A 23,936-nucleotide genomic window follows, 5' to 3' on the forward strand; every position below is an offset into this window, starting at 1 on the left:
AGCTTTTGACAATCAAAACTTTCAGATTCCTTGCTCTGGAATCATTCTTGGTGATCGGTCCCAGACCTGCCAAACTTGGCAGCCGTAAATTGATTGCTCTGAAGCAGCCCGGCAAGACTAGAGGATTTGCCTTTGATTTGGCAAAATGCAGTCAAACCTGAGATCAGTCAATCAAAGCAACCAGGCTCAGTGACTCAGTGAAATGCTTTTCAATGAAAATATTTCCCTTGGAAATGTTGGACCATCTGTACTCGAGTTAATAGAGCCGGTTCTCACTAAGGTCATAAATATGCATTACATGCTTGTTTCCCTTACTCTAATCACAGTGGGCATTTGGTAAATGTTAGTTCAGAGGTGTTTCAATGCACATACTATTTCACATTTTGACCAGAAATCTCTGTAATGTTTCCTACCTTTTTTCTCCCATATAGGTAGGTTCTGCGTGTATCTTCCTGGAGATATGGAAGATCCTGGAGAAATGGAGCATGCACTGTGTAGCTGTTTAGAGCACTCTCTACATAACTTTTTCCACAGTGTCTAATGTTTTCTTTGCCCTGTCTGCACCTGAAAAGAGTAGCTGCCTTCCATGTCAAAGTTATTCATATTATAAGACAACCAGAGACAGTTCAGTTTGTGACTCATTATTTATATACACATTATTTATATGTGACTCACTCTTCCTGGACACCTGAACTTCTTCCTGGACACCTGAACTTCTTCCTGAACTGATAGTTCTTCCTGAACTATCATGGCATTAGAGCACAAGTAGGATGCACATTTATCCTCCTCCTACTTGGGTGTCTTCATATGAAGGCTTGATCAGATCTGCTTTAAGTGCAGACTAATGTAAAATAAGGAAGGTGGGCCTTGTTTATAATAAGCTGAAGTTATGGACAAAATTATGATCACTGGAAAATAGGTATTTGCACAGACCTATGATGCTGAAAGCCTTATCTGCTGCACTGACGTTCCTCCTTTGCATATGGCCAAAAAATCATCAGTTGTAATCCGATAACTTGATTTAATTCTCTTGCCCATGCCTAATTAGGATTTATAAAATCAGTATTTCTCAGATTATTTCTCATCAAGGCTTTTACTCAAACATGGTTTGAAATTTCTCTTTTGCATTCATCTAAAATGTGAGAAAGCTGGGTTGTTTTGGCTGCTTGCTTGATTGGGTTTTTAGGGGTTTTTTGGCTCTTCTTTACAGGAGATCAGCTCCACATCTATTTCCTAGGTAAAAGTGAACAATGTGAAGGGTCACACCAACCAGACATCACCTGCCTCTCATTCTAGGTGAGTAAACTTACCAGGCTGTGGTGAAAATAAGAGGCAACTCTTCTTCCTAGTTGGGTAATGCCTTCCCCTGAGAATCAGGTCTTGCATTTTCATCCTAGATCACAGGTCACACTAATAAACTTAGTGTTCAGGGAATGTTTTTGGGTACATGATGAGTCTTTAACCATTAAAGTAATCCCTAATAGTTAAGTTCATGATAGCTAATGCCTTCCCAGGCTGTGCCAAGTAGTCTGGAGAGGAGCGAAGTTTTTGAGGGGAGCTGAGAGTATTCCTGGTGTTCCTGCCTAACAGTGTGGATGAGGTGTGTGTGAGGGAAGAATGACAATTTACTCATGCACATGTTAGTCCTCGTCCATTCTATTCACCAGCATAAACACAAACAAAGCATCTGTGAGCCAAAGGAAAGTCAGTCAATGAAATGCTGAGGCAAACATTTGAAAATACAGCTTTTAGTCTTTCTCACGCCTTTCTTGAAGACACTTATCACAAGATTAAAATCTAGCAGCCTGCTCTTTCTGGGTGACTGATACATATTACTGTACGTAAAGTAAAAACATTTTAAATGCATATCTAATATGTTCATCCTGGCATCCAGAATGAGCAAGATAGAATAATTTTGATGGCAAAGGACAAGTGAGGGTCATAGACTGTGTCTTCTTAAAATAGAGAAAAATGAACTAAATGTGGGTATAGATCCCTATTTAGTGTGCACATTTTTATGGAAAACATTTTAAGATATCTAACTTCTCTAATGAATCATATAGGGATCTTTATGATTCCATCCCTGGGACAAGTGCTTAAAAATTGGGTGTTTAAATCTGTTAGCTCCTAAATACCCTTGGAAACTAAGCCAATGAGACTTAGCATTTTGAAATCCCCATTGCATAATAGTGAGATAGGAGAAGAAAAAAACTAAGTTTTAGTCAATCTGCCTAGGAATAAATCATAACCCCGAGGATATATTTTTACAATGCCTCTAATGGGAATTCATTGTGACTTTGAAGGAAAAGACAGAGAAGTAGAATGCATCAAAGTGTTTGAGAAACCTCAAAGGAAACAAATAGAATTGGAATTATTCAGTGTGATTACATATATCCTAAAACCGTCTAAATAGTCTGGTCTTAAAGCATATGTTATGGCCCAGTGGAATAACTTGGAAGAATACCAAGCTTCAATAATCATCTTGCACATATAAAATTTGCATTTAAATAACATTAATGAATTAAATGCCAAAGTCATAAAAAGAATTTTAAAAATCCTTCTTGGTGAAAAAAGTGATGTTTTTACAAGTATGTATATAAATGCCTGATGAGTTAAAAGAGTTGAACTTGCACATTTTCTCTAAGAAAAATATTGAATTTCTCTCTTCACTAGACCCTCCTATGCATTTACAAATTCCCATTCTGGTGCGAGCTGAGTGTTTCAGCTGCAGCAAGTTCTTGTTTTGAAGGAACAGGATTTCACAATTGGTGATTTAATCAATGGGCCAATGTCAGGTGTAGGAGGCTCAATTGCCAGGTCCTGTACTTGGGTCACAAGAACTGCACACAACACTACAGGCTTGGAGAGAGTGGCTGGAAAGCTGCCTGGTGGAAAAGGACCTGCAGGTGTTGGCTGACAGTCAGCTGAACCTGAGTCAGCATGTGACCTGGTGGCCAACAATGTCAAAGGTTTCCTGGCTTGTGTCTGAAATAGTTTGGCCAGAAGGACCAGGACAGTGATTGTTCCCGGGTTTGTGAGACTGCACATCAAATCTTGTGTTCAGTTTTGTGCCCCTAGAATGACACTGAGGTTCTGGAGAGGATGCAGAGAATGGCAATAAAGCTGGTGGAGGGTCTGGACCACAAGTGCTATCAGGGAGCTGGAGCTTAGCCTGGAAAAAAAAAGCAAGTCCAGGAGAGACCTTCTCACTCTCTGCAACTGCCTGACAGGAGGCTGTAGTGAGGTGGGGGTTGCTCCCTTCTGCCAAGTAAAAGTGATAGGATGAGAGATAAAGGTTTTAAGTTCTCCAGGGTAGTTTTAGATTGGATATTGGGATAAAAATGTCTTTCACTGAAAGGGTTGTCAAGCATTGGAATGGGCTACTTAGGGAAGTGGTGGAGTCTTCATCCCTGTAGGATTTTAAAAAACATGTAGATGTGTTACTTAAAAAAAAATAGTTGTTTAGTGGTGAGCTTGACAGTGTTAGTTTAATGGTTGGACTTGAGGACCTTAAACTTTCTTTCCAAATTAGATGATTCTATGATTCTGCTTTTTGACACTGTCAAGGGAAGTCCTCTGGTTCATGTTGTTGATTAACTGGAAAATTTCAATTCTAAATATGAGTTGATATGGAAACTTTCTTGTTATCTGTCTGAAGATTAAAAGATGGACATTTCTGAAGTGTTTTTAAGGTGATAGTAAAATCAAGATGTGCTAAAGTTAGTGCTATATTTTAGTAGCATTTTTCTTTTGAGGTGCTAGTGATGCAAAATGTGTTTTAGCTTCCTTTGTGTACAGCCCTTGTTGTATAAATAATATTAGAGATCAGTGCAAAGAAAAATGTGCTTTTAACACCATGGAGATTTTATACAAAATTTATTTCAGATGAGAAATGATAAGTAGTACTGTACTATTCTGTTTCAATGCTTTCTGAATGAAATATGTCTTATTTCCCTTCAAAATCACTTATGCAATATGAAAAGTTAAATAAGAAATATTTAAATTGAGGTAATACTCAAAATACTGAAGTGGTATTTTTCAGACTTTTTATACCCCATGAAGTACTTAAGTCAAAATTTACAAGAAACATCTACCCACTTTGTTAAAGAAAACACCCCAAAATCTAGTGCTGGATTTTTTCCACCATTTACAGTATCGCCTCTATGCTGTTATTTTTTATTTTCTTAAAAGCCAGAGTTTTGAGACTTCACAGCAATAAGCTGTTATCCTTTTTTCCCATTCCATTTGTTTCCTTCTATGTGACAAGAAACATATGGACTTTTCATTCTTAAAAAAGAAAATGCATTCAATGCTTTCATATGCTGCTTCTATGGAACATAAGCTCAGTAATATTATTGTAGTGCTTTTTGCTACATTTTTTTCACTCTCAGCCATAGAAGAAAAACAATTGGTAAAAGCCTGCATGAAATCCACTTTGCCTCTTGAATATGTCTCTAAGTTATTTCAAAATATATTAAGAACAATCTGTCTGAAAGGATAATCTTTACATACCGATTTTGTCAGTCGTCTGAAACGTGCCTTATGTATTAGATCAATATTACCAGCTATACATGGATAGCAAAGGGATGTAACTCACATTTATTTCTACAAATGAAGTCCAGAAAACAGCTATTTTATTAATTGTAGCAAGTTTTCTCCGGAAGGCCAAGTAAATGAACAGCACAGATGCCCTTTGGCAAATAGAAGGATAAGTGGCTTCGGTGGTCCCTCCAGTACAGATCAAACTGATAACAAGCAAAAGGTGGAAAACATCATGAATCCAGCCCATGTACGTGCTAGGCTTTGACGTGCTTGTCTGTACAACAATCAATAAGAAAGACTGCAACTCAGAAGAAGAGAAAAGTAACAGCTCTCAGGGATGCCACTTGAGGAGACCGTGGTTGTCATGTTTCATTCTTTCCTTATATCTGTACAATCAGTTGCAGTGTAAAAAGGGGAAAGATAAGAGCTACCAACGAGGGAATTTTCAGTTCTATTGAAATTCTTATTTTGTGTCTGGTACAAGAAAAACATCTATTACAGTTTTTCTATCCATTACTAAGGTGTGGGCTTAGGAAAAGAAACGGATACTGTAATGAGTAGAGGCACTTAAGTTGTTAAATACTTTCTTGACACATAATATGCCTGTTGGCTAAAATGTGTTTCTGTAGATATAAGTCTTAATGGGTAAAAACAAGGCAGATTACAGCTGTTCTGTAAAGGCAGGGAATTCCTATTAATGAGTAATGTTTTGAGCTAGATACTCATAATCAGAATCATGAAAATGTTTACTTTCTATGATCAGACTCTAAGCTTTTACAGAAAATGAATATTGTAATCAGAGGTTATCAGGTTGAATGCTAAAATTCATACCTATTAAAATGGCTATTTTAAAAAGCAAAGAGGAGAGAAAACCATGCCTCAAACCCTTCTCTCTTAACAATCATTATTGTTTTGGTGCATGACTATGCATCTTCCTTAGCCAAGATTAATATTGTTAAATTAGTTCACCTTGCTTAATTAAAAAAAAAAAAAAAAAGAAAAAGAAACAAACCTAAACATTTACAACAGAAAACCATAACACAAATTTAAGAGTTTTCACTTAAATTTTCAAATAATTGCAGAGAGCCTAGTCAGTCCAGATGGCTTGTTAAACAAGCTACACATTTCTGTCTCAGTGCACACATCACAATGTTTGAAATATTAGCTTTTCTGTGCATTAGATTAAAATGATATACTTGAATTTTAAGCATTAAACTTTGACAGTACTATGCTATGACAAGAAAGCACTCTGAAGAGAAGATACTAAAACTGCCTAATAGCTGTGCAAGCAATTATCTTCATATGCATTTGTGATGTTTTAAAACAGCAGAAAATTTTATTTTACTTGTACAATTCTGAAGTACAGCTGATTAAAAGACTGAACTGTAAGTGTGAAATTGTATGCTGTCATTCCAACCCTTTGTACCAAGGCTCTGAGAGAGCAAAGAACATGCAAGACTCCAGCTGAAGACATCAGTAAAACCTAGATAAGTTTTGGCATAAAATTGATTAAGTTAATCTATCAACATTTATGCTATATATAAAGGAACACAAACAAGTTTTGTATTAGAGGAGGTTTGAAAAAAATACAACTATGTAAAAAACCAAAATATGTTGTTTTGAGTCTATTCATTGATAGTTCAAAAAAATCCTTAAAATCTGAATATATTTGAAGCTTTAAAATACTAATGAATTTTCTATTTGCTATTCATAATTCATTCCTTATGAAATAGAATAGCTCTGATTCATTTAGAAACTCACCCTTTTAATGTAATCTTTCTGTGAATGTTAGGACTACTTACCTGTGTTTTCTCACAATTATTTTCCCAGACACATGCTGGGGCAACATTTACAGCAGACACTCCATAAGATCTGTTTAAAATTTTTGCATGAATCTTGAACCTGCTATTATTAGGAATATATGTGTATAGAACCATCCCTTCCATGCCCATACCCATGCATAGTAAACCACAGCAGTGCTCTGCTACAGTAGCTACTACTTATGATATGTTAATTCATTCATTTATCTTTATGTTCTCCCATCTGGAACCAAAGTGAGATGCTACATTAATAAATTACCCTTCTCTCTAGGAAGAATCAACTCTTGAAGGACACTGTAGTTGTGACCATGGCTTGCTTTCTGCTCTGTGGCTTTGATTCTATTTTTCCAAAAGTAAAAGGACTATTTTATAAAGTGCTGATGTTTAGATATCACATTCTGTGTGCTTGAGGATTCATACATATTATTATATTTTCCTTTCTGCAAGATCCCAAATTTGTTACTAAATAGGAAAACAGATACCAGCATTCAGCAAAAACTGCAAATCTCATGTTGAAAGCAAAGGGAGACGACCCATCCTTTGATTCAGCATCGAACTCCATTTTATTGATCCAAAATGCAGGTTTTTATAAAATTATTAGGCTCATACATATTGCAAACTCGAGCTCACGATAGGCTACAGAACAAACACTAACCCCTCCTTTTGTTTTCAATACCTGTGGTTTGTTATTGAATCCAAGATTTATTTTCTCACCCTGTTATGAAAGTTCTCAAGGCCTCCATGTTATTGAAGACAGGCTTGGGAACTTAGCTGTTTACAGAAACAGGCTGTGAGAATTTGCTCCTCACAGCTGCCTTTTAAGCCATTTCTGAGCAAAATTCTCCAACAGTCTCATATTCTTCAGTTAGTGGCAAACAGTTCTTTATGGAAAAAAAGTATATGCAAAGGATTGCGGAACTTAGAATTACCTTCATTAATAATTAAAAAAAAATAGTTACAATGGTTATTTCTTGGTCATTCACCCATCCATAATTGATCAGATAAGAAAAAAAGTAAAATAAGTAAAAATATACTTTTATCATTGTCTTAAAGGAAATTTCTCCTGAAAGACAAAAGGTTTTCTTTATATATGCACATCTTGTTTACTCTGTCTGCAGAGTTCTTCTACCATATCTTACAATAAAATTTGTGTTTAGAGCTCATTAAAGCCATTCCTTGATGTTTAAATAGGGTCCTCTTGTGGATTCTAATAACTATTTCCTTGTTCTGAGCACAAAAATCTGAACATATAAACCAAAAGGACCCACATGATATTGTTCATACAGTACTGCTGTTAAATATTTAAGACCACCCTTGAAAAAAAAAAATCAAGAATATTTTCCTAGCCATGCATTTAGCTACTAAGTATGACAGTAAAAGTCTTAGGATTTCTTGTTCCAGAAATAGCAATTTGACCTTCATGGAAAAAATTAATTTTGGATGAGGCATAAATTGTCCATAATTTTTTAATTATATGTAACCAAAATGAACAAGAACTGTTATTTTTTGTGCTTCCTAAGTAACATGCCTGCAGAGACTGGAAAGTTAAGTTTCCAGTGGTTACAAACTGTTAGCAACAGTTAGAATAATTGAAAGTATGCTATTTCCTTTGCTAATTATAAACACTGTCTTTCCTTTGCTAATTATAAACAGTGCCATCACCTAGTTTGGTTTTTTTTCAATTTCATACCAATTACAAGAAATAATAAATTGATAGTAAGATGAGCCATTACAAATAACTAAATAAGATGCAGGTTATTCCAAGATATAGTATAGGATATTGAGAATTAAACACTATAAAAAACAGCAGAGCAATGTAATGTTTTGGGAGTAAATGAGGGGCTATTCTGAATCTAGAGATGATGAAGTGATGAGTGAAATGCCAACCATCTTCTTGGATACTGAAGGAAGCCCCACTCCAAACTGCTGTTTATTGAAACCTGAAATATAACTGTAGTCTGTCTTCTAAATCCAAGAACTGTTTCTTCTGGCACAATAAAAAAGCATGATCCCAGCTGAACTGAAACTGGAGATATAGAACAAACTGGTGTTTTCACCTGAAGGATGTCTTCACAGTTTATAACATATAGTAATGGAAGTTACCACGTAATCAGGAGTTGAGAGACCACTGTTATAACAGCAGCAGAACAGTCAACACGGAAAAGTGAAATATCAGATGAAAAAGTCTGGTCATACTGTAAGTTTCATTTTCATTTTCACATTAAAATATCAATGCGTCTTACACACAAGTGTTCTTATCATAACCTTATTAGAATTTATAGCAAACCTTCCAATTGCAATATCTCATGAAGTACATGTTTTCTATTTACATTACTCATGGAATATAATCTACTTCAGCTGAGTAGAGTAAAATAAAACAAATAGCTAGTTATTTCAGAAATCTGTTTTAAAGTTAAAATATAATTTCCATATCATATATTGTTTTCTATCATTTTGGAGTTCTACCACATAAATTCTGCATGATGTATCTGTTAAATAATGAACCTCCCTTTCTTTCTACATCTTCCTTTTTTTTAACCTTTTTACAAATGAAACCTTAGTAAGAATAAATATTCTAGCTCAGGATGTGCTGCATTGTGCACTCTAAAATGTTTAAAAGCTCTGACAGCTGGTGCAAGCATAAACTATGTTATGGAAGACAAAAGAAGCAATAAAAATACTCATATATTTTGGTAGAAGAAGTTATATTTTCTCAACTTAATAAAACTTCATCAACTTTTAACTTTATTAACTTTTTTCAGGCATATTCTACATCTTGCCTATTTTTTCTGAAGTAGTGACTAAGTCAAATTTAACATTATCACAAAATTTTCTCCTACAAATACATTTAAAAAAATTTTATATTTCGTTGGGGTTTTTATTTTTGTTTTCTTTTTTTTTTTTTTAGCTTTATTGTAACAAAATTATTGGTTTCATTCTCTATTTCTGCCAAACACTGGGCAGTTTGACCATCATTTTTCTGATGTGATTTATATATAATCTCTTTTGAACAAACAAAACTATCTCATCCTTCTTGACTACTTGCCATTCCAAGGAGCTAGGAAATCAAACTTTTCCTGAATTTTCTCTATTTATAAATGGTAAATCATCTATTTTTTAATATTACATTATATTTCTGTTTCAATTTTAATATTAAATTATATTTCTTAATTTCACAATTCAGACTGAGTGAAAAAAACTTGGTTTAGGGAATAAGACAAAAATTGAACTTATTGAATACACACAAAAGTTAGAATGCATGTTTTATTGGAGCAGACAGAAGTGTTTTGATGGATATTTGACTGACTTGAAGTACATCAGTTTTGAAATTAAGCACTTTGTGTTACTGACACCACATGCAGCTCAATTCTTACAGAAAAATTTCCATAGAAATTTGATTTTTTAAGTTCTCTCCATCAAGTCTCTCTTTTAAAATATTTGTGTAAAATAACCTAGATATATCAAAGTTTCTGTAACTTATGTTTGTGTATTATTTCTTTTTCTGATACAGAAATTTCTAGTTTTACGAATGAACACAGCAACAACAAACTTCTAAGGTTGTAGATTAAAAAGAGAGCTTTTGAGAGATTTATTTACTTAAAATGACCATGTAATACATGAGGATTATTTTTATAGGCTTTTCTGCAATCACTTTTTTCTGTTCCAAGGCTTCTTTGTCCTGAGTGAGCTGCATATTGATATAAGAAATGAGCAACCTTAGCTTATTCTGTGCTTATCACCCAAGTTTTTCAGTTGAGTCATTCAAGATATGATTACAGTGCTTTTCCTCTCTCTGAATTTCCATGTTTTGTTCCACACATTCCAAAAACCCTTGGAAGAGAGAAGAAAGAAAAGCAATGCTTATATCTTTCTGCTCACCAGTGAAATAATGAGGAATTCGATTTCAATTAAATATTTAAAATTTTTTATAAACATAAATGCAAAAAGTTATAGGGATGGAACAAAGTACCTTGAAATATGCAATTTAAAAAAAATTATTTTACTTATCAGATGGAGGTGAGAAACAAAATGGCAAAATGCTTCTATAATATTCACATAGTAGATAATATATAACTGATATTAACCTGTTCACTTGATAAAAGGTTTTTATGTAATAGGAAGGTATCTTAATGAAATATTGTTTAAAAAGATAGATCTAAAGTTGGAAAATGCATAAGAACATACTGCAAAACTCAAAGTTTGAGAAATGTGAGATTATAAGGTACTTTGGGTGTTAATAAAATGCTGAAAAGTTTTTAAAAGTGGAACAATAATTTTGCATTTATTTTATTGCATATGACAGATGTAGATAAAGCAAATGAGAAGTGTTGGAGGTTGCAGTTGCTACAGTCCCCAAGAACCTGGGAGTTATGCAATGACTAAAGTCCTCTCCTGATAAAAGGATACTCATACAGTGTTTAAAAGTAAATTGGGACAAATTCTCATTTGGTGTGCATGACAGTTCGTGAAATATGAAGTGAGTAACCAAAAAACAATTCTTTGAAAATGGTCACCCATTTTTAACAATTGTCAAATGTGAGATCTTTGACAACAAATTGCTGAAAATGCTGTATATTCACAGTAGCAATTAAAAACAAAGGACCATGTGCCTTGAACATATCAAATGCTGCATAATGAAAATTGCTTAGTCATAAGAGGTTCCAGCTGCCTCCTGCACAAAATTTAGCAATCTTCCTCTATTTTGGATCTCCAGCTATGAAATGAAATTATGCTGCTCCTTCATCCACCAAACATATCTTAAAAAGTTGTTATACTGTAGTGCTTAGACTAGTTCAGAACACCCTGGGAGATAATTGATAATCTGTAATAAGAACAGTGTTGAAATAATGTCCAGTAAATAAACCCTAAAGCTATACTTTGAGCAAAAATATTTTAAATGAAAATATAAAATATTATTGCATTATCTGGAGCATGTAAGCAATGTTTATTTTCTACAAAATTAAGCAGAGGGTAGAGAAAAATATGACAATATCATAAAATAGATATAAATGTTTGAAATTTTGAAATAAGTCTACAAAATTAATTTTAATTTTCAGATTGTTCTTCTTTGCCCGACTTTTCAACTTCTAGAATGTTCTTTTATATAGACGTAGAAATTATGAATGGTTGAATGGAAGATACAAGCCATTTATAGTAGCTACTTCACCAAATTAAATCTGTGATTGTGATCACTCATAACTGTGAAAAATCTAATGATACTAAATAAGGAAGAAAATGTGCCAGGAAAAAATAGAAATTATTTTTAAATGCATACTCTATTTCTGCCCATTTGACCTAATCATCTCATTGCATCTCAGAGTGTTTTGATTTTTTTTTTGTCTTGATAGAGCATTGTGTTCTGATTCCTAACATTACCACTCCCAGACTGACTGTTGTGAAAGCACAGAGAGAGGCAGAACAGCTCACTCAAACAATTTCATATGATATTTTCCTTTTCCCAGGGGAATGGTAACTTCGAACAGCAGCCGATTGATGAGCATGCCAGGATCTGCAGTGCAATGGAATCACACACTGAAGAAATCATTCAGCTGGAAATGATTCAGACTATGTTTCTACTATATATTTGACTTTGTCTGCAGTCAAAGCCTTATCACAGCTCTGTCATTACTAAAGAATAAACAGACACCATAAATAAGTTTGATGAAAATAAAACCAAGAAGAGAGTTAATTTAAAGGCTTGCAATTTGTATAGGAAGAATATTAAAAATCAAATTACTTTTCTGAAACACTGGATGAAGGAAGGTAATCTACACGAAGAAGGGGAAATGTCTTTGCCTTGAAATAAAAAATAAAGTCTTTAGGACAAAAACTACATCTTAATTTTTGAAGACTGTTATTTGGTGTAGTTAATTCAAAACCTCCTTAAAGCTGTATTATTTTGATAGATTTTCGATTTACTTACCTGAGACTGAACACAGTGATTTATGTTGCTAAATTTCTTTGACTGAGGTAAGTGTTAAGCTGACCATCAATCAGGATTAGATTGTGTCTTGGAACTGTCTTTGCTTGATCATTCAGGTAAATACTGTCAGTCTATTTAAACAGGATCTTCTCTGTTGCTGTGATAGAGAAGCCATTGTACAGCATAAAATCATAAAACAATTTAGGTTGGAAAGGACCTGTAGATACTCAAGTCCAGCCATTAAAATCACACTGCCAAGTGCACCATTAAACCATCTCTCTAAGCGACACATCAACACATATTTTAAACACCTACAGGGATGGTGACTCCACCTCATCTCTGGGCAGCCTGTTCCGAAGCTTAACAATCCTTTCCATGAAGAAACTATCATAATATCTAATCTAAATCTACTCTTGCACAACTTGAGGCAATTTCTTCTCATCCAACTAAAACTGCTTTGCACTGACTTTCTAGCCTATATTCCTTTATCTAAGTCCCAGCCTACTTACATGATGTTATGGCATGTTGTCAGCACCCCAATTTTTTTACAGAGATATCTACTGCTTTGACAGGAAGTTTTATGCTTGTCATTCCTGAGAGTTGTTGCTCAGGCCTGTGGTTATACTTTTCAACCTATACTTGTTAACAAATTACACACTGTATTCACCATTGGCTTATTTACACTAAGGTACTAAAATTATGTAAACTTATAAGATCATTTTCATTATATCTTTATAGAGTGTGCTTTATTTTAGGCTAAGAACCCTACAGTTGCAAAAGACATAAACCAAACTGAAGGCAGGAATTTAGATAATAATATGCCTTTAAAATCTCAAAATCACAGCACAAGCAATGGGTCTGACCATTTTACGATAGCAAGTAGCCCAAATTAGACAACTGCAAACCCATAATAGAGAAAATTGGCACCACAACACAATTTTCTTAAATTATTTGGAAAGACACATAAAATCAAGCTAAGACATTAAGCAAGTCCAGACAAACTTGGTCATTTGCAGTTTGTTATGGTTATTTGGTTTTTTAAAACCTGAGGCTTGTTGCTAACACTCAGAAGCATGAACTTGCTTTGCCCACAATTTGCTAAATTGAAATTGCTACTCAGCTCTTTCCTGTTAGGCACCTCTGTAATACTTTGCCATACTCTTTCTCCAACCATTGAATTTCTGAATAGAGAAAATTACTATCTGTACTTGCCATTGCCTTTCACTGTGGTTGATTGTTGACCATTCCTTCAATATTTTTGCTAGTACTATAACCATTAGGGTGAATTGCTAATAATTGAATGAAAAAAATTTTTTAACACTTCTCAGCAGATCTTATCTGGAGTAACAGGAGAAACATCTGTTCTTTCACAGAAATAAATTGTGCCAGTGAAGTTAAAAAATAATTGAAAAAAGAAAGGTACTGCCTGCATCAGGTTAGGGGTTTTTTTTTGATAAATCTCTTGGTTATAAATTACAATGTTACACTGATCCCATCTTGTTTCAATAGAATTTGCCAAATCATTTTGTATTTTTAATGATCTCTTTCTTTAGATTCCTTCTGAGATGGCTACAATAGAAGCGTGTTCACATGAACTAATTACAAGTGACTTGTAGACCATAATGCTTACTTAATTTACATAATTTATCTTATCATATATGCAGATGAATAATTCCCTAAGAGACCCCTTAGTTTCTTAAGAAGTGTGGAAAAATCACTAGGGGTTGCTTACTTATTTGCCTTCTCCTTCTCCTCTCCTCTCCTCTCCTCTCCTCTCCTCTCCTCTCCTCTCCTCTCCTCTCCTCTCCTCTCCTCTCCTCTCCTCTCCTCTCCTCTCCTCTCCTCTCCTCTCCTCTCCTCTCCTCTCCTCTCCTCTCCTCTCCTCTCCTCTCCTCTCCTCTCCTCTCCTCTCCTCTCCTCTCCTCTCCTCTCCTCTCCTCTAATGATTCTCTGTAGATGCCTGCAAAGTTCCTCATTTTTCTACTTCTAACTGTTAGTATATTACAACATATAATTCCTTGTGAACTCCTCTCATTTAAATTACATGTAATATAATAATGATAATAGCATCTGGCTTTCCTATAGTACTTTTCATCAACAGATTTCAAAGAGTTTTGCAAAGAAAGTAAAAAAAAAAAACCCAAAAACTTTATTGTTATTAAAATAAACTACGTGCAACTTGTGTTTTAAACAGAAAATACAATAACCTGTTAAAAGAATAACCCTACTCCAGGGCACTTCCAATTTAGGACAATATTCCATGTGGAGAGAACAGCTTTCCCCAAAGTATTTACCTGTGTGCTCAACAATTTATATATTCATTACTTACTGAAGAGAGAGAGACACATTCTATAATTTCTCTGTGGGGTTTCAGATATTTTTATTCCCCTGGAAATATTCAGCATAAATATCAGGTTTGTCTTTGCTTACAGCAACCTACATAAAATTCTGTAGTTTACTTCTTGCATTTCTAAGGGTTTTATGCTTTTACTATTTATGAATATTTCTGTCAGCCTTTTTTTTCCCTTCATAAAATTATTCATTAAGTGGAAAAGTGAATTTTATTTGTAAGTGTAGCAAATATCAGGCAGATGTTTTACTCAGGGACTTTTTTGTATTTTGTGTGTGTGCTACTATAAGGTTTATGCCAGGAGATTTGTCAGTTTTGAGTCTCAAGGTCAAGATAACAGGGAAGAGTAACCTAAGGGATGTTGGGTGGGGATCTCCTTCAGCCTGCCCCCACGACTGAGAGGGGCAAAAAAGGCATTTTACCAACAGTCACCAGAGCCTCCCATCTGCAGGCACTTTTCCTCAGAGGACTCTGTGTTTACTCAGAGAACTGCCAGAAGGGAAAACATACCTTCATAAAGGTAATCCAAGAAATTGCTCTGCCAGTGTCATGGTTTAACACTCCCTGTGCTCTGCAATGGGATGGAGGAGAGAATCAGATGAGTAAAAGTGAGAAAACTTGGAATTGGAACAAAGATAGTTTAACAGGTAAAGCAAAAGCCACTCATATGAAAAAAGAAAATCAAGGAATTCAATTATCAGTTCCTATGGACAGACAGGTGTTCAGCCATTTCCAGGAAAACAGGGCTCCATCAAGTGTAATGGTGATTTGGGAAGACAAATGTCATCTTTTTTGAATGTCCCCTCCTTCCTTCTTCTCCCAGCTTTATGCTAAATATGAGAGCACATGGTAAGAATTATCCCTTCTGTCAGGTTGGGTCATCTGTCTCAGCTACGTGCCTTCCAGAAAATGTCAGTACAATTAAATTTTGCTTTAGTAGTTGGGTTATTTTACAGTATTGGGAGACAAAACTGGTCTCAAACTAGTTCTGATAAATCTCTGTACATAACCTCTTGCTTCTATAACTTCAACTACGTTATCAGATGTAAATGAAGAAGTAGTTAAATTATTTGAAATTTGGCTTGCTAGAAGAGTTATACAAAATAATTTAGCAAGGGGAATTTTCTTACTTCTGGTTGTTGGTTTGTTTTTTTAATAAATCTTAAATTATTTGGACCTCTATTATATCTGTACAACTTCTACCTAATTCAAAGCAGTGCTTTAAAAGTCTTTTTATTATTTCCTGTTGTCTGGAATATCTAGAGAGAAAACATAAAATCCCACAGTAGAGTGTAAATTCCCAAGATTCATCTCTTATGTATTAGTATTAGTAATTCAATTTTTTTCAGAGTTCAGCTTGTTGGTTAATCTATTCCACCATGAACAAACTTAATGGCTTTGTAGTTGGTGTCTCTGTCTTGGTCATCTCTGTAATTCAGCTGTAATATGTAGCCTGACTCAACTATTTATGTTCCTAGAGCCATGGAACACTTCCTTTGACAGGGAGTTTTAAATTCTGCAGATATTTGTCTGCATGTGGCTTAGCTCTGAATTATAGGTGTCAAAATCCATTTATTGCTTTTGTCATCTTTATCTGTTTCCATATTTTGTCTCACAATGAGCAATGCAAATCTGTTGTTCATATTAGTTCATTCAAATTTTGGTCTTGCCTTTATTTAGCTATTTACGATTGTTTTTCTGTTTCTCTCTTTGTCTTTTAGAGCAGGTATGATTGTCCTGATGCAAATAATTTGCACATTGTTCAGCTCCGAATTTATGAATAGATAATCAGATAATATATAGTTTTAAATAACCAATAACAACTTTGTATTCTTAAGTGAAGACTAAAATAGTGACAAAAGTTTGTTAATTTGCAAACAATTTTTTAGCATTTAATTTATTATCAGTTTTTAAATTTTGTTTGTGCTTCTTATTAAGACCATAAAATGGTTTCATTTACCTTCATTTTTGCTAGTGACTGCTCACAGGAGGTCAGTGTACTAATGAAACATTGCAGTCTGTGGTGCTAGTAGTTCCTTTGACAAATTAAGCAGGCTAGGATAAGATGGCTTTCAGACCTGAAGATTTGGTTTTGTTGTACGTCACATTTATACATTACATGAATGTTAGCACATAAAAATGGTAGTGTGAATGCTTAAAATGCAAGAGAGAAGAAAAAACATCTCATCCAACCGGGAAATGTCTTACGACAACCACACTTCTCTAGGGAGATAAGAGAAAGAAAGAGAAGTATTAATGATCCACATTAGTCATGCCCAGCTCTTTGGGAGATGATATTCAGATTTCTTTAAAATTATACACAGAAGTGGCATAAAGGATGATGACAGAGGTGACATCAATCAAAAGAACGATCCATTTAGCTGTGTGGCATGTACAAATGTGAAGAGCAGTTGTTTGTTAGTGTAGTTCATTCAATTGTAATGCCTTCTGTGAAAACTCACTGTTAAGCCTGCTCTTTCTTTCACCCTGTCTTAAGTTCTCATGGTATAGTATTTTGTGAACAGGTCAAACCATCATATCCATCAACATCTGAAGTATTTATAGATCTAATAAAATTGAAACTCTCACATCACATTTTCAGAAATAGTTGCTTTAAGCTTAATCCAAATCAAAATATATTGTATAGTTGCTACATGATAATATGGTCTTTAATTTTATAACAGTGCATAACCTTAAAGTTAATTACCTTATTGCTAAATTTGATCATATAAACGGAAATTACATAAAAATCTCTATAAATAGGAATACCTCCTGAAGCCTTGATAGATCTTGATGGGAATTCCAGAATAAGATAATTTATTATGAAATTATATTCCACAGATAACTAATTAGCTAATTAGTTTTTCTAATTTCCATTAGATTTTGTTTCTGAATTTTTGTACAGTAAAGGTTAAAAGACAGATAAATTTTATTTTTCTAATTTTCCATAAAACACCTAAGAGCCAGAAAAAAATCCATGTGTAAAAAGTCTATTAAGAGAAAGAATATTCTCAATATTAGCAAAAATAAATTGACAATGCAGTTCACTGTACTGTGCTTTATTGGTATCAAAGCATGAAAAAGTATGCTGTATTTGTCAATAAAATCTGGAGAACTGCAGTATTTTTCAGTGTAATGTTGTCATTATCACGCCTTCAAAGACAAAGGAAACCTTACTATCATTTAATCCATGCTATGAGTTCATGCTACACAACAGATGGGTGAGCTAAACCTTTAGTCATTGAAAAGTAGAACGAACATACAAACTCTGGCATTTATCAGATTTTCAAATTTATGTAATAAAAGGACTGTCAAATGCTTGTAAAATCCTCTCTGGTTTTTAGTTTATAAATGAATCTTGCTTGTTGTAGCTCTTAATTTTCTGGGTTTGTGCACTGTAGCATTCATGCTTTATTGATTTAAAAGTGATTATAATTTTCTAATATCAATAGCTGTGAGACAGTTTGACACAGATTCTCAGCCAGACTTCTATTTTCAGACCAGATTTAATTTGGTTTATATTTCTGTAGTTTGAGTTTCAGTATATAACCTTCCTTCTTATCCTTTACTTATTTTTATGCTATGTTACTGTTTTTTCTGAATTATTTCAGGTAGAACTCTGGTCTACTTGGACTATTTGACTATATGTAATAGCTGTTCTCTTATTCACATTTCCATTTGGCAAGAATTATTTTCTTAAATGATAAAAGCATATCCTAACATTCTTTTAATTGCCTGGAACTCTTGGATCACTGGTTTTCTAGCAAATATCTTTCTCAAAAGCTGGGATATAACTACCCTGGTACCAAATCAACTTTGCTAAATGACAATGCCTGCAGGCCCTTACTTTTAGGCAGCTTTTCTAGGTTAGATTTTAAAAGCATTTGTAAAATGAAACCTGCTCATTCTTCCCAGGAAAACACACTTTTTTTTTTCCAGAGGTGTTCCTGTCAAAATGTTCTCTAACAGCTTTAGTTAAAAACTGAATGACCATATAATACTGTCTCCTAGTAATTCTCAGAAGTGAAAATATCTATGTTTTAATCCATTGCTAATTGAATCCACAAATGTAATCTTATTAAATTATTAAATGTTCTCTACCTTGTCTCACTATCAATTTAGCTATAGATTGCAAGGACTTATGAATCTGTCAAATAGGCCAGTTTGCACTTAGGTTTCAAGTAATTCCCTTACTCATGCTGCTAAAAGTGTCGTGATCTTCAAAATTCTAGGGAATAATTCCGATTAAAGGATGGTGTGAAGGGAATAGGCCTCTCATTTCAATTAGATCAATTCTATTTTGAAGTGGTGTTTAGTTTTTAATATCAAGTTAATGTGAACTTTCCCAAGCTTCAGAACAAAATGTTGTTTTTAAAATGTCATGTCCTTGACATAAAGATTTTGCTAAGAATTCTAGTGGGATGCTTTTTATAGACAAATTTTAGCACTCATGATGTGGATTGTCCTTCCTTCCAAAATCAAGTCAACTCATACAAATGCAGAAATACAGAAAAGTATAAAAGTTCTTTTTTTGGGGGGGCCCTTAGCAAGACTAATCATCTGGAAAATGAAACCATCTCATACATCTTCAGCACTATGGTTTCTTACAGGCATAATAGGACAAAACAAAATGAGCATAGCATCTGCTCCTCTATACTTGGGTTAAAACTTCTTACTTGCTAAGTAATTAGTTTAAGTTTCTGGGTTCTCTGGAAGGAGCAGCACTTACAATTATGACCATGGTTACAGAAAATATTGCAACCCATTTGAAATTGAGGTTTGAGGTTTCAATAATAATAAGTAATTGTTTGGAATATAACAGTGATCTCTTGAATTCAACCATTGTGTTATTTCAAACTCACATTTTATTAGTTATTTCTATTTCTATGCATGGCCATGCTTTTGGAATCATTATAGAAAATTTGAAGTTTGATATAATTTAAGTAAAACCTATCAGCAAGGTTTTAATGGAGAAATTGGCAGACATATTCTGTTTTTGGCTACGCTGGGTAAAATTCTTTAATTTGAAGAAATGCATTACATCACTCACAGATTTTATAATATATAATGGACTTAGAGGCAAGCTCAAGATAGCAGAATAAAGTGTCTGAAAGTTCTGTTCTTCATGGTTAAGAACAGAGTGTTACTGGAAAAATACGTTACATATGTATGTATGTATGTATGTATGTATGTATCTATCTATCTATCTATCTATCTATCTATCTATCTATCTATCTATCTATCTATTTATCTATATATCTATCTATCCATCTATCCATCTATCTAGCCATCTGTCTGTCTATCCATCTGTCTCTATCTATTTAATATGACAAAAGAGCTCTTCCCATGTCATTAACAGAGACACTCTACAATAATATGAGAAATTGAATTAATATACTAAACTGATTTTATGTATTATCCAAGGCACATGTTCTGAATCTGGCAGAAGAAAGTAACTTTAAAAGCCTTTCTATCTAAATGTTTTTAGTGTGCAAGCTGGTAAAATTTTTCAAAAAATGCATAGGGAAGACATATATAATTCCCAGTGTGTGTCTTCTTTTTAAAAAGCAGTTTTAGGCTATGCTTTTTCTCTCATCATTAGCTCCATTACATTTAATTTAAAATGCTCTTTAAATATTAATGTCACAACAAAAATGTTATATTGAAAACTTGCTATTAAAATCAAGGAAAAGCCATAAGACAGTCATCTCAACACAATAATATTTACACTCACCTTGAACACTCAGAGCAAAGTAAAGGCTTTAACAGACTAGTTCAAATGAATGGATATGCAGTTCATACAAATTAAAACATAATTTTCTTCCAAAATATATGAGTTTTTAAAAATTTCTCCATTAATTTTAGGGGTGAGGAAGGAGTTGGTTTTTTCCAACTGTTCTTTTGTTTTCCATTTTCTTAAATTAATCTTTTAAAAATGCTGCCAAGAACCACAGGAGTCCATGTTTTGAAGCTGTGTTGTATTGCTGATGGTAAAAGAGGTATTAGTTAAGAGGCAAACAAAATGATAGTGATAGAAGTCCAAAGAGAAGATGAATATGAGACTTCAAAATTTGAGTTCTAGACAACAAACTGCCTCAGACACTCTTTGGGAAGACTTCTTAAGGAAATAATTCATTTATTGTCTGCGGATCTACAAAATTAGAATAATATAAAAATGAAATATTCTCATGTTTTCTTACGGTAGTTTTTATTTCAATAGCTTAAAAAGAATAGGTTGTTTAAAAGAAGTATTTTTTTTCACTCAACCCTTTCTTAAATTCAGTGTGAACAAAAATCTGTCTACTTCACTGCTGATGTAAAATCTTTCACACTTTAGGAAAGTATATATAAGAAGGCTTCTGCCTCTGCTAGAGATAAATAAACTTCACGACTGAAAATATAAAGAAGTTTAAACACAAATATAAATATCCTAAAAACCTTTGAACCTGTAATGTTAGTTATGGAGTTTGTGAGAACAGTTTCCTCAAATTTATATTTAAAAGTGTTTATATTTAGAGATCATAATGAGATCATTACCTATTTACAGAAAGTACAGTAAATTAGTCAACTTGATACAACATTTCTGTCTTTGCTAACAGGATCATAAAGGTTTTCAACACACAGAGGTATTGTCAGGCATAATATATTTTCATTTCATAGACTCATTGAATTGTTTAGGTTGGGAAAAACTCCTAAGATCATTAACACCATTTGTAGTTCTTTGAGAATTTCATTAAAAGAATTTATAGAATGAAAATTTTAATTGCATACTTTTCATTGTTTTTATAATATCTTGCACTGCTGTTCTTTAGAGAGTCTATATTCTTATTAGCAATCTCTCCAGTACAGAACTCTGCAATGGAAAAATCCGTAGCAATTATATGTTGAATTTATGAGATACATAAAAACTTTCCATTTTTTATTGCATTTGTGTGAGTAATGTGTGAGTGCCAATGGCATAGACAAAAGTATACTGGGAATAAAAATCACTAGGAAATTTTTTGTGATATGCATTAATTTATTTGGGTTTTTTTTCTGTTAACAATTATAATTATTAACAGCATTTTTTATCTCTCTCTGTAAAATAAGACTGTGGGCATGAACAATGGATATTAGTTTTGGTGATGTAACTTATATCTGCATAATTCGTTGGATAACCTAGAGTTTTTCAAGTGTACAATTCGTTTTTGTGAGATAAATTCCTAAGAAATACAAAGGTACTTTGCTGGTTTTTTGTGTGTTTCAGTTTAAGCCCTCAAATCACCATTATTCATATGTATTATTGATTATACAAGTGATGGTCAGTCAGTCAAAAGGTGAGTAGCCATCCATCACTTTTGACTGGAACAAAAATAACACAATTTATCTTTTGCAGATCAGAGGTTCTGAATCTGTGATGTTATTTGAATGAGTTTTTCAGATTTTTATTTTAGTTTCAGAGGGCACCTAAAGCAATGCTTTACTTTTTCTAATGAGTAGCTAAAGCCACCTCAGATTTAAATTTTTATTCATATATTGGATGCCAAGTTGCAGCAAAATGAGAAAGAGAAGGCAAGCCACGTGACAAGGCAAAACACATGCCTTTCAACAGCACCAAAACAGGGGAAGAGGAGCAAGTCCAGTGATGATCACCAGGGTCAGCCATGGTCCAAAGTGACCAGAAATGTTTTCAGAGATGTGACAGATCCAAGGTCAAGCCAGGAAACAAAGTCACAAGGGTGCTTGGCTTAGGTGTGTTGGATTGGCTTTTATAGATCAGACAAGGATCTAGGGCAAGAACTGGAGCCTCAACATAGTAAAGCTTACATCAGTCTGATCCCAGCATGATGTAAAACATGAATTTCAACACATCTGAGAGCTAGTTAAGCACTAGAGTGCTGAGTGGGGTGAGACAAATTGCAAAGCCTTTTAATGCACTCAAGTCCTTGACAAGGGCTTCAAAAGAGTAGGGGGGTTTTGATTTTAAGCTATTGACATAGTGGCCTCAAAAAATTATATAGGATATTTTTAAAAAATGCAGATCCACCCACACAACCTGTGGAAACAGAAAAGTTTGAGCTTAAGAATTGGTAAGCGAACAAAAATATGTCTTCAACAATTAATTAAAAAAATTAGTTGCAAAGTACTTATTTAGTTCTGATTTATGATTTTGACTTTAATAATGTCTCTGTGCATGAGGTTTGAATGCATGAGGCTGCTAGGGAAAGAGCTACAGGGAGGTAATTTCAAATGAGAAGTAATCTTACTGAACGTTCTTTATACTACTTGAGAAGAAGACAGCAAACACAAGTACACCCTGGATTTTTAGGAGTGTTACAATGTCTGATCTTGTTCTAAAGGTTTGTATGACATCCTTTATTTTACACCTGTGAGTGAACTCTTTCCATGATGGAAATAGCTATAATTATAGATTCTTGTGAAGTATAGCTGCAGGCAGGTTCTGTGTCAACCTGCTGTGACTTCCACCAAGAGAAGAACCACCAGTAGGATTTTGTCTGCCAAACCATTTCTTTTGTTCACAAAGAAACTATGGAGAGCAAATGGTTTTGTTCAGTTGCACAATGTTGTGGCAGTTTGTGTTCCCCAAACACAGAAACAAGTATAAGCCTGATTTGTGTTAGATAAAGCCTAGTGGTTCTGAAATAGTGATACTGAAGAATGGAAGTTCTTAGCTGCATTGAACTCACAGGAGAAAGATTTCCTCCCTAGCAACATGTAATACTAAGTATGACATCTCCACTTAGTAACTAACTTGAATGTAAAAAACTTTAATTTTTAAAGTAAGATTTAATAGTATATTTTAGTTTTTTATAACATATGAACTTATGAATCGTCAAGAAAAATATTTGAAGAATAAAGTATACTTATCCATGGAAATAACAGCTGTGTGACAATCAACAACTGTGGATTCCCAAACTAAACCAAGTAATTGATACTGAAGATGCTACTTGGAGTGTTAAATTAAGGTAGGAGCATGCTAACTGAGTTACGTGGGACTCAGAGTGCATGGAATGATCATTGGAAAACATTATATGCTCAGGCATAGAGTAGCATACCTGCTTTATATCAGGAGTCATAAAATGGTTTCCATCCTGAGCTGCGTTCAGGAACATTAATGTACAGCTGGGATGTACTAATAAGCCTCATCTGCCAGCTCCAGCTGTGAGCAGAGCCGACATGATTACTTGCCCTTGACATCTGCAGGCACGCTGAAATTTCCCTTAGTGTGTTAAGTCCTATCCTACCATCTCATTGCAGTAAATGGAAAGAAAAACATACTGTAAAGCATATTAATGGATTT

Source organism: Melospiza melodia, chromosome 3 (genome assembly GCF_035770615.1).
Source record: "Melospiza melodia melodia isolate bMelMel2 chromosome 3, bMelMel2.pri, whole genome shotgun sequence".
Lineage (NCBI taxonomy): Eukaryota > Metazoa > Chordata > Aves > Passeriformes > Passerellidae > Melospiza > Melospiza melodia.